The 16,779-nt window shown below is 37.4% G+C and overlaps 1 protein-coding gene and 1 long non-coding RNA gene across 9 annotated transcripts in view; one reads left to right on the forward strand and one right to left on the reverse strand.

Moving 5' to 3' along the window:
* LOC117339289 (nucleolysin TIAR-like) overlaps window positions 1–16,779 on the forward strand; it is a 295,336-nt gene that overhangs the window by 73,670 nt on the left and 204,887 nt on the right. The window lies entirely within an intron of this gene.
* Window positions 8,513–9,688, reverse strand: LOC117339291. Of its 4 annotated transcripts, XR_004535159.1 has the most exons (4): window positions 9,517–9,688; window positions 8,923–9,384; window positions 8,728–8,844; window positions 8,525–8,594 (listed from the first exon to the last, which is right to left on the reverse strand). It is a non-coding gene; the product is annotated as an uncharacterized LOC117339291 (long non-coding RNA). The 4 variants fall into 4 exon arrangements; XR_004535157.1 differs by having other exon boundaries at window positions 8,513–8,555; window positions 8,728–9,384; XR_004535156.1 differs by having other exon boundaries at window positions 8,728–9,384.

Genomic DNA, 16,779 nt, shown 5'->3' on the forward strand with positions numbered 1-16,779 from the left:
CTACACGCGTGACCTACATCCTGTTGCTATTGATACGAGATAATAAAATATTACGATGGACATTTAATGATGGGACAAAGTTTTTTCGTTGTGTTTGTTGGAAGATTTTGAACGATACATATGTGGATTGCGATGTGAACAAAGTGCCCTGTGGAGCTGTCGCCTGAGCTATGGCAAAGAACTGTTGAGTTTGTAGAACAAGTTATGTACATGTTCTACTTCTTAAATTTTTTTTTTTTTTAATTTGAGACATGAAAACTAAACTTGTTGTTGTACAATATCGTATAAATGATCTAATAGAATGGTTTTACGCAGCACGATGCAAGAATGTAAAGATCACTGATCAAGGTTGGTATCCTCCGAGTCTGCTCGCCTAGCTGTATAATTTAGCAGCGTTCAGTGTATTGCCTTCTGTATTCAAAGTCCATCCTTCACACTTAATAGAGGCAGGGTTTAACCCAGTACCAGTCAGGGATTCGGCGACGGAACGATCCGCATGCCATCCTGGGAGTCCATGTGACGTTTTCACATTCATCCTGTCACAAACCGTGCGCTCATTTGAAGCCAGTGTATAAATGAAAGCATCCTTAAGTTTGTTTTATTTGGTTGTTTTCGTCAATAGTCAGTCTATCACTCTGAAATGTCACCTCCAACACAGAAAATTGTGATGTACATACCCATATAATTCAGTGGTACATTTCAGTTTGATAGTTTATTCGTATCTAATCCTTTGTGATACATAATGAAAAGTTTTATCCTACTCATCTAGAATGAAATACAATTAGGTTTGAAGGTATATTATTGTTTGATGTTTGACAAGAAACAGAACAAAGTATGGAGGTACAATGTTTAGCTGGAGAAACAATAAAATGTGATAACTGGTAGAGATACAGTTTTCCTGGTAGAGATAGTTTTACTGGTAGAGATAGTTTAACTGGTAGAGATACAGTTTTACTGGTAGATACAGTTTTCCTGGTAGAGATAGTTTTACTGGTAGAGATAGTTTTACTGGTAGAGATAGTTTAACTGGTAGAGATACAGTTTTACTGGTAGAGATACAGTTTTCCTGGTAGATTTAAGTTTAACTGGTAGAGATGAAGTTTAATTGGTAGAGATACAGTTTAACTTGTAGAGATACAGTTTAACTGGTAGAGATACAGTTTTACTGTAGAGATACAGTTTTCCTGGTAGAGATACAGTTTTACTGGTAGTGATACAGTTTAACTTGTAGAGATACAGTTTAACTGGTAGAGATACAGTTTTATTGGTAGAGATACAGTTTAACTGGTAGAGATACAGTTTTACTGGTAGAGATACAATTTTACTGGTAGAGATACAGTTTAACTGGTAGAGATACAGTTTTACTGGTAGAGATACAGTTTAACTGGTAGATATACAGTTTTATTGGTAGAGATACAGTTTAACTGGTAGAGATACAGTTTTACTGGTAGAGATACAGTTTTACAGTTTTACTGGTAGAGATACAGTTTTACTGGTAGAGATAGTTTAACTGGTAGAGATACAGTTTTACTGGTAGAGATACAGTTTTACTGGTAGAGATACAGTTTAACTGGTAGAGATACAGTTTTACTGGTAGAGATACAGTTTTACTGGTAGAGATACAGTTTTACTGGTAGAGATACAGTTTAACTGGTAGAGATACAGTTTTACTGGTAGAGATACAGTTTTACTGGTAGAGATAGTTTAACTGGTAGAGATACAGTTTTACTGGTAGAGATACAGTTTAACTGGTAGAGATAGTTTTACTGGTAGAGATAGTTTTACTGGTAGAGATAGTTTAACTGGTAGAGATACAGTTTTACTGGTAGAGATACAGTTTTCCTGGTAGATTTAAGTTTAACTGGTAGAGATGAAGTTTAACTGGTAGAGATACAGTTTAACTTGTAGAGATACAGTTTAACTGGTAGAGATACAGTTTTACTGGTAGAGATACAGTTTTCCTGGTAGAGATACAGTTTTACTGGTAGTGATACAGTTTTACTGGTAGAGATACAGTTTAACTGGTAGAGATACAGTTTTATTGGTAGAGATACAGTTTAACTGGTAGAGATACAGTTTTACTGGTAGAGATACAATTTTACTGGTAGAGATACAGTTTAACTGGTAGAGATACAGTTTTACTGGTAGAGATACAGTTTAACTGGTAGAGATACAGTTTAACTGGTAGATATACAGTTTTATTGGTAGAGATACAGTTTAACTGGTAGAGATACAGTTTTACTGGTAGAGATACAGTTTTACTGGTAGAGATAGTTTAACTGGTAGAGATACAGTTTTACTGGTAGAGATACAGTTTTACTGGTAGAGATACAGTTTTACTGGTAGAGATACAGTTTAACTGGTAGAGATGTGGTTTTACTGGTAGAGATACAGTTTAACTGGTAGAGATACAGTTTTACTGGTAGAGATAGTTTAACTGGTAGAGATACAGTTTTACTGGTAGAGATACAGTTTTACTGGTAGAGATACAGTTTAACTGGTAGAGATACAGTTTAACTGGTAGAGATACAGTTTTACTGGTAGAGATACAGTTTAACCTGTAGAGATACAGTTTTACTGGTAGAGATACAGTTTAACTTGTAGAGATACAGTTTTACTGGTAGAGATACAGTTTAACTGGTAGAGATACAGTTTAACTGGTAGAGATACAGTTTTACTGGTAGAGATACAGTTTTACTGGTAGAGATACAGTTTAACTTGTAGAGATACAGTTTTACTGGTAGAGATACAGTTTAACTTGTAGAGATACAGTTTAACTTGTAGAGATACAGTTTAACTGGTAGAGATACAGTTTTACTGGTAGAGATACAGTTTAACTTGTAGAGATACAGTTTAACCTGTAGAGATACAGTTTTACTGGTAGAGATACAGTTTAACTGGTAGAGATACAGTTTTACTGGTAAAGATACAGTTTTACTGGTAGAGATACAGTTTAACTTGTAGAGATACAGTTTTACTGGTAGAGATACAGTTTAACTTGTAGAGATACAGTTTTACTGGTAGAGATACAGTTTAACCTGTAGAGATACAGTTTTACTGGTAGAGATACAGTTTAACTTGTAGAGATACAGTTTTAATGGTAGAGATACAGTTTTACTGGTAGAGATACAGTTTAACTTGTAGAGATACAGTTTTACTGGTAGAGATACAGTTTTACTGGTAGAGATCCAGTTTAACTTGTAGAGATACAGTTTTACTGGTAGAGATACAGTTTTACTGGTAGAGATACAGTTTAACTTGTAGAGATACAGTTTTACTGGTAGAGATACAGTTTAACTTGTAGAGATACAGTTTTACTGGTAGAGATACAGTGTAGTGTGCTGTTTTACCACCAACAGGTAGTGGTAAATAAGACGAACTGTTATCTAACACACAGTCATAGAAGTTGATTTTTTGAAAAAAAGTTATGTAAGACATCAATTCATTGAATTGACCAGGTTAAACCCATTAGGTGGCTTGGTATAAAATATGGTGTTTTTAAATTTCATTATCTTTGGCCATTATTAACGCTTTCTCAGTAACCCCAGACTGATGTAGTCCCCACTTCCATAAACCATGGATTCATGTGACCAGTGAGCCCATTTGATATGGTTGTAGGGAAAACATTGTTTTTAAATTAAATTTTATTTTGCCATTAAGTGATGGCGTGTCAATATGGATGGGTGTATATGACGGTTTGTAAGTAGAGGGGTTTATATGCGTGAACCTGCGGTGGGAGAGATGGGATGGGCCATGTTACTGTGCCTCGTAAACATTCTGTTTCCACTAAGTTTCCATGCAAAATGCAACGCTTCTTTTTGCCCAGGTTCCCGCGGGAGACAGGGAAAACTTGGATCAATAAGCAAGGTTCTACAACGATACTCTATGGTATATATTGCCGAAAACTTTCTGCCGTCTCTGAGAAAATATTGGGGAAAAAAGTCGCCATCCTTCAAACCTGGCTTGTAAATTGTACCAGACGTCCATAAAAGGTGTGCTCGATATTCCAGTATGGGCATACAAGCTTATATCATACCGCCCCATACAACCTGCCACACTCTTTGTGTGAGAAGTTTTTCATTTTGCTGTAGATATGATAAGTCACTTCGACATCTTGTAGCAGCCTGCATTGCTTACAAAGTTTTCCAATATTTAGAACCCTGCTTGATTTATATAATGTGAAGTTAGTTTGATAATCCCAGAAAACAATAAACAAAAAGAAATTTGGTACTGTTATTTGCATTACTAAACATTAACAAAACAAAAGAAATTTGGTTTTATTATTTACATTACTAAACATTAACAAAACAAAAGAAATTTGGTTTTATTATTTACATTACTAAACATTAACAAAACAAAAGAAATTTGGTATTATTATTTACATTACTAAACATTAACTAAACAAAAGAAATTTGGTACTGTTTACATTACTAAAAATTTGAAAACCTTTTGGGTCTGTTTTGGTTAAGAAGGAATTTAACAAAAAGAGAGATATCCATGTCATTGGAGACTTTACCAATTGATCAAGTGTAGCACCATGTCTCGGCGACTTTACCAAATAATCAAGTGTAACACCATGTCTCGGCGACTTTAACAAATAATCAAGTGTAGCACCATGTCTCGGGGACTTTAACAAATAATCAAGTGTAACACCATGTCTCGGCGACTTTAACAAATAATCAAGTGTAGCACCATGTCTCAGCGACTTTAACTATTGATCAAGTGTGACACCATGTCTCGGCGACTTTAACTATTGATCAAGTGTAGCACCATGTCTCGGCGACTTTAACTATTGATCAAGTGTAGCACCATGTCTCGGCGACTTTAACTATTGATCAAGTGTAGCACCATGTCTCGGCGACTTTAACTATTGATCAAGTGTAGCACCATGTCTCGGCGACTTTACCAAATTATCAAGTGTAACACCATGTCTCGGCGACTTTAACTATTGATCAAGTGTAGCACCATGTCTCGGCGACTTTACCAAATAATCAAGTGTAGCACCATGTCTCGGCGACTTTAACAAATAATCAAGTGTAGCACCATGTCTCGGCGACTTTAACTATTGATCAAGTGTAGCACCATGTCTCGGCGACTTTAACAAATAATCAAGTGTAGCACCATGTCTCGGCGACTTTAACTATTGATCAAGTGTAACACCATGTCTCGGCGACTTTAACAAATAATCAAGTGTAGCACCATGTCTCGGCGACTTTAACAAATAATCAAGTGTAGCACCATGTCTCGGTGACTTTAACAAATAATCAAGTGTAACACCATGTCTCCGCGACTTTACCAATTGATCAAGTGTAGCACCATGTCTCGGCGACTTTAACAAACAATCAAGTGTAGCACCATGTCTCGGCGTCTTTACCTATTGATCAAGTGTAACACCATGTCTCGGTGACTTTAACAAATAATCAAGTGTAGCACCATGTCTCGGCGTCTTTACCAATTGATCAAGTGTAGCACCATGTCTCGGCGACTTTAACAAATAATCAAGTGTAGCACCATGTCTCGGCGACTTTAACTATTGATCAAGTGTGACACCGTGTCTCGGCGACTTTACCAATTGATCAAGTGTAACACCATGTCTCGTCGACTTTAACAATTGATCAAGTGTAGCACCATGTCTCGGCGACTTTAACTATTGACCAAGTGTAACACCATGTCTTGGCGACTTTAACTATTGATCAAGTGTAGCACCATGTCTCGGCGACTTTAACTATTGATCAAGTGTGACACCGTGTCTCGGCGACTTTACCAATTGATCAAGTGTAGCACCATGTCTCGGCGACTTTAACTATTGACCAAGTGTAGCACCATGTCTCGGCGACTTTAACTATTGATCAAGTGTAACACCATGTCTCGGTGACTTTAACTATTGATCAAGTGTGACACCATGTCTCAGCGACTTTACCAATTGATTAAGTGTAACAGGTGTTTATATTTGTTGCAGTGTCATCATTGAATGACCTCACTAATTAGCAGAAAATGGTATGTTCCAACCATTATTTTACCTGCAACATGTGTTGCTAATTACAATATGACTTGCCTGTGTACAGGTATGTACAGGTACAAGGTTACCTGTGTTGTGATTAGAAACAGTGGCTGTCAATAGTAATAAAAGAGTCCGGATACAGGAAGTGCTAAGGTTACAATATAGATCTGAGATAATGTAACAACTTGTTCCTATAATTATCTATAGACGGAAACTCCACATCACAACCGGCACATCAAACAACGGTAAATACAGGCTAGTAAGATACCTTTAACACGTAATTACACTAGAACAGTCAGGGTTATCAGGTAAAATTCTCCAGGACTGTCAGGTTATCAGGGGAATTATCTAGACATGTCAGGTTATCAGGGGGAATTCTCTAGACCTATCAGGTTATCAGGGGAAATTCTCTAGACATGTCAGGTTATCAGGGGAAATTCTCTAGACATGTAAGGTTATCAGTGGAAATTATCTAGACATGTCAGGTTATCAGGGGAAATTCTCCAGACCTGTCAGGTTATCAGGTCAAATTCTCTAGAACTGTCAGTATATCAGGGGAAATTATCTAGACATGTAAGGTTATCAGGGTAAATTCTCTAGACATGTCAGGTTATCAGGGGAAATTCTCCAGAACTGTCAGGTTATCAGGTCAAATTCTCTAGACATGTCAGGTTATCAAGGGAAATTCTCTAGACATGTCAGGTTATCAGGGGAAATTCTCCAGAACTGTCAGGTTATCAGGGGAAATTCTCTAGACATGTCAGGTTATCAGGGGAAATTCTCCAGAACTGTCAGGTTATCAGGGGAAATTCTCTAGACATGTCAGGGTTATCAGGGGAAATTCTCTAGACATGTCAGGGTTATCAGGGGAAATTCTCTAGACATGTCAGGTTATCAGGGGAAATTCTCCAGAATTGTCGTAGGTTACATGGGGATTTTTAAAGTTTTGATTTTGCAATATCATCTCACATAAACTTTGATATGATTGAAGATTGTTGGCGACTTTAAGTTCATGGAACAAATCTCACGACTAGAATTATTTCAAGGAAAAAAAGAACAAAGATTGTTATCCTTATATTTGGAAATCCTATGAATTGTGTCAGAAACGGATTATAATTAATTGTACAGACATGAGTGATTACAACTGTTGTCAACTTCATTGGATGAATTTGTAAAGAAGGAATGTCTGTTGGGTATGGATGACTTGGTGTGTGTCATATGGTGGCGATGAGTCCTGGTGACGGCCCGGGTGCTCGCGACTGCCATTATGGTAATTATGGATAAATGCTCCCTTGTGGTGAGCTGTGGGTAATCACTCCATCACAAGATAATGCTTTTTAGGAGAAATCCCACCCATAAACGGTGCCACTGGCCTCCATGTCACAACATACTAGATACAGTAGGATGGAGTTTAGTACATTACATGTAATAGCATGTGTACGGTCAATCAAGTGTAAGTAGACGTATTAAGGGGGTATCCTACACCTACGCTTGTCAGTTATCCATCACAATTGTTTAGTGTCATTGTTTCTCAAAGACAAGATCGAATGGATCCATCACAGCCTATTACCGTAACATCACACAGTCAGTTTATACCTACACCTATTACCATAACATCATAACATCACACCGTCAGTTTATACCTACACCTATTACCATAACATCACACTGTCAGTTTATACCTACACCTATTACCATAACATCATAACATCAGTTTATACCTACACCTATTACCATAACATCACACTGTCAGTTTATACCTACACCTATTACCATAACATCACACCGTCAGTTTATACCTACACCTATTACCATAACATCACACTGTCAGTTTATACCTACACCTATTACCATAACATCACACCGTCAGTTTATACCTACACCTATTACCATAACATCACACCGTCAGTTTATACCTACACCTATTACCATAACATCACACCGTCAGTTTATACCTACACCTATTACCATAACATCACACCGTCAGTTTATACCTACACCTATTACCATAACATCACACCGTCAGTTTATACCTACACCTATTACCATAACATCACACCGTCAGTTTATACCTACACCTATTACCATAACATCACACCATCAGTTTATACCTACACCTATTACCATAACATCACACCGTCAGTTTATACCTACACCTATTACCATAACATCATAACATCACACTGTCAGTTTATACCTACACCTATTACCATAACATCACACCGTCAGTTTATACCTACACCTATTACCATAACATAACACCGTCAGTTTATACCTACACCTATTACCATAACATCACACCATCAGTTTATACCTACACCTATTACCATAACATCACACCGTCAGTTTATACCTACACCTATTACCATAACATCACACCATCAGTTTATACCTACACCTATTACCATAACATCACACTGTCAGTTTATACCTACACCTATTACCATAACATCACACCATCAGTTGATACCTACACCTATTACCATAACATCACACCATCAGTTGATACCTACACCTATTACCATAACATCACACTGTCAGTTTATACCTACACCTATTACCATAACATCACACCGTCAGTTTATACCTACACCTATTACCATAACATCACACCATCAGTTTATACCTACACCTATTATCATAACATCATAACATCACACCATCAGTTTATACCTACACCTATTACCATAACATCATAACAACACACCATCAGTTGATACCTACACCTATTACCATAACATCACACCGTCAGTTTATACCTACACCTATTACCATAACATCACACCGTCAGTTTATACCTACACCTATTACCATAACATCACACCGTCAGTTTATACCTACACCTATTACCATAACATCACACTGTCAATTTATACCTACACCTATTACCATAACATCATAACATCAGTTTATACCTACACCTATTACCATAACATCACACCGTCAGTTTATACCTACACCTATTACCATAACATCACACTGTCAGTTTATACCTACACCTATTACCATAACATCACACCGTCAGTTTATACCTACACCTATTACCATAACATCACACCGTCAGTTTATACCTACACCTATTACCATAACATCACACCGTCAGTTTATACCTACACCTATTACCATAACATCACACTGTCAGTTTATACCTACACCTATTACCATAACATCACACTGTCAGTTTATACCTACACCTATTACCATAACATCACACTGTCAGTTTATACCTACACCTATTACCATAACATCACACCGTCAGTTTATACCTACACCTATTACCATAACATCACACCGTCAGTTTATACCTACACCTATTACCATAACATCACACCGTCAGTTTATACCTACACCTATTACCATAACATCACACCGTCAGTTTATACCTACACCTATACCATAACATCACACTGTTAGTTTATACCTACACCTATTACCATAACATTATAACATCACACTGTCAGTTTATACCTACACCTATTACCATAACATCATAACATCACACCATCAGTTTATACCTACACCTATTACCATAACATCACACCGTCAGTTTATACCTACACCTATTACCATAACATCACACCGTCAGTTTATACCTACACCTATTACCATAACATCACACCGTCAGTTTATACCTACACCTATTACCATAACATCACACCGTCAGTTTATACCTACACCTATTACCATAACATCACACTGTTAGTTTATACCTACACCTATTACCATAACATCACACTGTCAGTTTATACCTACACCTATTACCATAACATCACACTGTCAGTTTATACCTACACCTATTACCTAACATCACACCGTCAGTTTATACCTACACCTATTACCATAACATCACACTGTTAGTTTATACCTACACCTATTACCATAACATCACACTGTCAGTGAGGTTTACATTGACATGTGGGTTTGTGAGGTTTACATTGACATGTGGGTTTGTGAGGTTTACATGTGGGTTTGTGAGGGTTACATTGACATGTGGGTTTGTAAGGGTTACATTGACATGTGGGTTTGTGAGGTTTACATTGACATGTGGGTTTGTGAGGTTTACATTGACATGTGGGTTTGTGAGGGTTACATTGACATGTGGGTTTGTGAGGTTTACATTGACATGTGGGTTTGTGAGGTTTACATTGACATGTGGGTTTGTGAGGGTTACATTGACATGTGGGTTTGTGAGGTTTACATTGAGATGTGGGTTTGTGAGGTTTAATGTGGGTTTGTGAGGTTTACATTGAGATGTGGGTTTGTGAGGGTTACATTGACATGTGGGTTTGTGAGGTTTACATTGACATGTTGGTTTGTGAGGTTTGACATTGACATGTGGGTTTGTGAGGTTTACATGTGGGTTTGTGAGGGTTACATTGACATGTGGGTTTGTGAGGGTTACATTGACATGTGGGTTTGTGAGGTTTACATTGACATGTGGGTTTGTGAGGTTTACATTGACATGTGGGTTTGTGAGGGTTACATTGACATGTGGGTTTGTGAGGTTTACATTGACATGTGGGTTTGTGAGGTTTACATTGACATGTAGGTTTGTGAGGTTTACATTGACATGTGGGTTTGTGAGGTTACATTGACATGTGGGTTTGTGAGGGTTACATTGACATGTGGGTTTGTGAGGGTTACATTGACATGTGGGTTTGTGAGGTTTACATTGACATGTGGGTTTGTGAGGTTTACATTGAGATGTGGGTTTGTGAGGTTTACATTGAGATGTGGGTTTGTGAGGGTTACATTGACATGTGGGTTTGTGAGGGTTACATTGACATGTGGGTTTGTGAGGGTTACATTGACATGTGGGTTTGTGAGGGTTACATTGACATGTGGGTTTGTGAGGTTTACATGTGGGTTTGTGAGGTTTACATTGACATGTGGGTTTGTGAGGGTTACATTGACATGTGGGTTTGTGAGGTTTACATTGACATGTGGGTTTGTGAGGTTTACATGCGGGTTTGTGAGGTTTACATTGACATGTGGGTTTGTGAAGGTTACATTGACATGTGGGTTTGTGAAGGTTACATTGACATGTGGGTTTGTGAAGGTTACATTGACATGCGGGTTTGTGAAGGTTACATTGACATGTGGGTTTGTGAGGTTTACATTGACATGTGGGTTTGTGAGGGTTACATTGACATGTGGGTTTGTGAGGTTTACATTGACATGTGGGTTTGTGAGGTTTACATTGACATGTGGGTTTGTGAGGTTTACATTGAGATGTGGGTTTGTGAGGTTTACATTGACATGTGGGTTTGTGAGGGTTACATTGACATGTGGGTTTGTGAGGTTTACATGTGGGTTTGTGAGGTTTACATTGACATGTGGGTTTGTGAGGTTTACATTGACAAGTGGGTTTGTGAGGTTTACATTGACATGTGGGTTTGTGAGGTTTTCATTGACATGTGGGTTTGTGAGGTTTACATGTGGGTTTGTGAGGTTTACATGTGGGTTTGTTAGGGTTACATTGAGATGTTGGTTTGTGAGGGTTACATTGAGATGTGGGTTTGTGAGGTTTACATGTGGGTTTGTGAGGTTTACATGTGGGTTTGTGAGGGTTACATTGACATGTGGGTTTGTGAGGGTTACACTGAGATGTGGGTTTGTGAGGTTTACATGTGGGTTTGTGAGGTTTACATTGAGATTTGGGTTTGTGAGGTTTACATTCTGTTCTAGTCACAAAGTGTGTGTTCACAGACAGAAATTTGAGTGTCAACACCTTCAATTGTTAAGATCAATATATCGCTGCCAACTAGATGCTGTATGTTACTTTACAAAACATTATTAGTTTGATGTCAGATTTAACTTTGTTCAAACCATTATTTTACTCCAGTGAATTGACTATAGTTAGCAGTTATATAGTCACCATAATGTTACCTTTCAGACAGCGATGGTAATGAAGCTGGCAATGTTGTCATTGTCATCAGCGTCAACATTTCACTTAGAAAATTTTCATTTTGTTGCTCAAAAAGTGTAAGCCCAAATTCAACCTGTTACATCTTTAGATCACATTGTGGACATATCGGCTCAGCCGTCATTTATAGAATACCATCTAGAATCTATATATAGTCAAGTGGCTCTGGAAAGTAAGGATGCTGGAAATATGGAATTTAGCTCAGTTTCTCAAAAGGACTATCAATGTTATTTTAACCAAACCTGGCATATACACGAGTGCAGTTGTATTGTAGTATGGACATCTAAACACACTCTACAGATAATATATATATTTGGGTTTTTTTTTTCTTTGATTTTTGGTTTGAAAACCTTATTCTTTGAGAAATTGATATTAAACCTTTATTGCTTCTCCAGTTGAGTTAAAAATTAGTTTATAGCCAAATTGGAATGAATTCTGCAATAAATTTGATGTAGTTTCTTCTCATTTTTCAGAAGGAGTGATTTTTGGGGGTAAAAATGATATATTAGGTAAATTTTGAGAATTTGTGATATTGTGAAATTTGATATTTGTATTGCAATGCCTCACTATATCAACATGTATCTACTATGTATACAAGGTGCAGCCATGCTCAAGTGGAGGTTTAGTTGGTTGTTACTGGAAAACATTTTAATGAAATTTGGAGTTTGCTAAAAACTTTCTATAATGACAAAGTGGGATAAGCAAGACGTGTAAGTGTGTGTAATTTTGTTTTCTTGGCCTTCTCGCAATATCTGTAATGTTACTACAACTTCTGATAGAGATGTAGGTACCATAAGAAAAGTTTCTGGTACATACATCTGAATGCCGTTAGGTACAATTCTTAGTAGTAAAACAATTGATGTAATAAATACACATACATAATATCTAGTATGAACATTCATGTTTTTCCTTTACGTAAAACAAATTTAGTTGAAATGCTAGGCTAGAGATTTTGTTTGATAGGGGAACCAATTAATATACCACAAAGCTACACTGTATCTCAATAGTTTGAAACCACAAAAGTTATCTGAATATATTTATGGTATACAGTATTTTAGGGGTGTTATACTTGAAGGAAATTTCCAAGATGACCAAACAATTAGTGTCAGTTTGCCTCCAGGTTGGTACCAGTGGTGCAGGCAAGAATTCAAAATTACACAAATAAATACAAATTTCCAACTTGACAGCAAAAAATCAATGATACCACCTACTGCTTAATCTCAATCATTTAAACACTTGGTTTTTACCGTGTTGGAATACCGTTAACACCATCACGATTGGATTGGCAGTTGAAGGACGATCTTCCATGTTGGAGTGGGTGTAGAGAGGGTGTGATGGTAGTCACAGATCAGAGATGAAGTTGTACTCTGGTGAGTTGGGTCCTGCTGTGTAGAGAGCCAGTGTCCTGATGAGAGTGACACTCCCTTGACAGAGTCACTAATAAAGAGACGGATGGTCCTAACAAGGCAACTGTCCTCATCTCATCAACACAGTTCTGGAAGGATCCATCATTTTGGAGGAACACTTCCTCTGGAGTTGCACCTTTAGAAAGCATCATCTTGAGAATATCTATATTATCAATGTATCACACGTTAATCAGAGACGTTTAACTTTTAGATGTTTAACTTTTAGATGTCATATGTTAAAGATAGATTTTGTTGACAGATATTAAAACTTGAGTCATGTCATATTATTGAAACCAATTTTCTTGGGGCACTCAATCTTGAGATACAATAATCTGTTGTAAGGGCAAGCAGTATGCACAATTGTGATAAATAAAAATTGAAGATTCTCAATAACCACTAATGACATTCACAACACTTCTGAATAAATATGTAATTGATGATTTTTTTTTTTAATATGCCTGTGTTTGTAATAAGGTTAGGGTTGTCTCCCTTGGTTTACTCTAATACATGAAGCGGTGTTGGCCTCTGCAATTAAGCGAAGCCATATGAGAGACATTGGATGTATTGGGATATACTTAAACTTGCCTGAGAACACATACCCAGGGACTGACACTCTAGGGGTGTAAATTCTCTGTGCTAAATCAAGCGTAATCTCTGGCGATTAGCATGTCGCACGACAATACCATGCCGCGTGACTCGCCGTGACGTGCCCGCGTGACAAGGACATCAAAAAGTGCTTGCATCCACTCCCTCACGACTTTTGCTATTGTTGCTGTGTTCTCTAAACAAAGGGAATGTAGCCACGTGACTTTACACGAAGATGTCCATCAGAGTTAAGTCTCACCACTGGACCGTTCATGACTGTACAGCCATGACATTGTGTTACCATCGACTTTCAATAAAAAAGAAATTGGTAATTGATTGGAATATGTTGAAATATGTATTGTCATCTTTGTCAGGAAATAATTTTGTTATTGTAACATACACAATTTTTGCATGTAAATAATCATTTTGCTGGCCAACCTAGAATTTGGGGTGTAGAAAGCTTATCAGGCGATATGGACTTTGGGGTCCACAGGGAGAGTGGTGTATTGATTTATTGAGAGCCTACAATCCCCAGCTTAGCTCCGTGGAAGTGTATCATCTGTTTTAATGAGTGACAAGTACTCGCTGATTGTGGTAATATTAACAGGTCAGATTACGTGTTAAAGATACAATTTATCTCCGCAAACTTGTGTGACTAAGTTATGTGTTTACCGATTTAATGAGGTTACATATTTACCCAGTTATCAAAGTCTGATGCCGACCTAGTTAATGGGAGTTTTATGCAGATCGTGTTAATTGAGTTATATTTACCTAGTTAATGGAGTTTTTGCTGACCTAGTTAATGGAGTTTATGCTGACCTAGTTAATGGACTTTTTGCTGACCTAGTTAATGGAGTTTTATACTGACCTAGTTAATGGAGTTTTTGCTGACCTAGTTAATGGAGTTTTATGCTGACCTAGTTAATGAAGTTTTATGCTGACCTAGTTAATGGAGTTTTATACTGACCTAGTTAATGAAGTTTTATGCTGACCAAGTTAATGAAGTTTTATACTGACAAAGATAATGGAGTTTTATACTGACCAAGTTATTGGAGTTTTATACTGACCTAGTTAATGAAGTTTTATACTGACCAAGATAATGGAAATTATATACCTCCCTTAGTCAGAACTCGCCACTTACTTTATACTTTAATGTATAGGTCTTTCGAGACTTTGTAATCATTAGATATTTGTACTTTTATTCGTAACAGCGTACTTGATCAAGTTTACCTTATTAATTTACGCAGAATACAAAATTTTGTTCCTGTCATTTTTCATCATTGAGAATCAGTGTCAGAAAAGTATCGTAGAAAGGAGTAAGTAATTTCATTTTTTATGATTATTGATTTTGTCATGAAGAATGATTATTACCTAGATGTTGTTCAAAAGTGTGAAACCACTAAAGTGGAATTGATTATCAATGGACCAAAAGTGAAAATAGAGCATGCAGTATTGGTAAGAGGTGTCAAAAGATGTATAGTTGGAGCAGATTATTGATGGCTTTAAAGCTTGTACTGGAAATATCAAGTGAATTTTGTGTCAAAGTGAGATAGAGGATGTTTAAAAAAAACTATTTTGTATTTATACAGAACAGAAAGCGCATTAAAATTAAATATACTGAAGTCTATTATATAATGAAATACTTTCAATAAAGAGCAAATGTTGTTAAAACATGTTTGTTGAATTAAAGTATAATGAATCATTTTAGAACTCATCAAAATTATAAGATCTGAAAATACTTCAGCATTGGCTTTCTGATTACATGGACATCACACCTGTTCATGGTGTATACAAAATTAGCCTACAGCAATTTGAAAGAAGTTTACCCAGAATCAGCATCAGGTTCTGCTGAAATATTCTACAACAGAAAAGAGAATGAAGAACTCTCCTGATTCAAAATTTGTCATCACATGGTCAGTCACTGTCACATGGTCAGTCATCCCATGGTCAGTCACTGTCACATGTCTGGCTAGATAGGTCAAGTATACGGTCAGTCATGGTCACATGTCTGGCTAGATAGGTCAAGTATATGGTCAGTTATGGTCACATGTCTGGCTAGATAGGTCAAGTATATGGTCAGTCACTGTCACATGTCTGGCTAGATAGGTCAAGTATACGGTCAGTCACTGTCACATGTCTGGCTAGATAGGTCAAGTATACGGTCAGTCATGGTCAAATGTCTGGCTAGATAGGTCAAGTATACGGTCAGTCACTGTCACATGTCTGGCTAGATAGGTCAAGTATATGGTCAGTCATGGTCACATGTCTGGCTAGATAGGTCAAGTATATGGTCAGTCACTGTCACATGTCTGGCTAGATAGGTCAAGTATACAGTCAGTCATGGTCACATGTCTGGCTAGATAGGTCAAGTATACGGTCAGTCACTGTCACATGTCTGGCTAGATAGGTCAAGTATACGGTCAGTCACTGTCACATGTCTGGCTAGATAGGTCAAGTATACAGTCAGTCACTGTCACATGTCTGGCTAGATAGGTCAAGTATACGGTCAGTCACTGTCACATGTCTGGCTAGATAGGTCAAGTATACAGTCAGTCATGGTCACATGTCTGGCTAGATAGGTCAAGTATACGGTCAGTCACTGTCACATGTCTGGCTAGATAGGTCAAGTATACGGTCAGTCACTGTCACATGTCTGGCTAGATAGGTCAAGTATACGGTCAGTCACTGTCACATGTCTGGCTAGATAGGTCAAGTATACAGTCAGTCATGGTCACATGTCTGGCTAGATAGGTCAAGTATACGGTCAGTCACTGTCACATGTCTGGCTAGATAGGTCAAGTATACGGTCAGTCACTGTCACATGTCTGGCTAAATAGGTCAAGTATACGGTCAGTCACTGT

Source organism: Pecten maximus, chromosome 12 (genome assembly GCF_902652985.1).
Source record: "Pecten maximus chromosome 12, xPecMax1.1, whole genome shotgun sequence".
Classification (NCBI taxonomy): domain Eukaryota; kingdom Metazoa; phylum Mollusca; class Bivalvia; order Pectinida; family Pectinidae; genus Pecten; species Pecten maximus.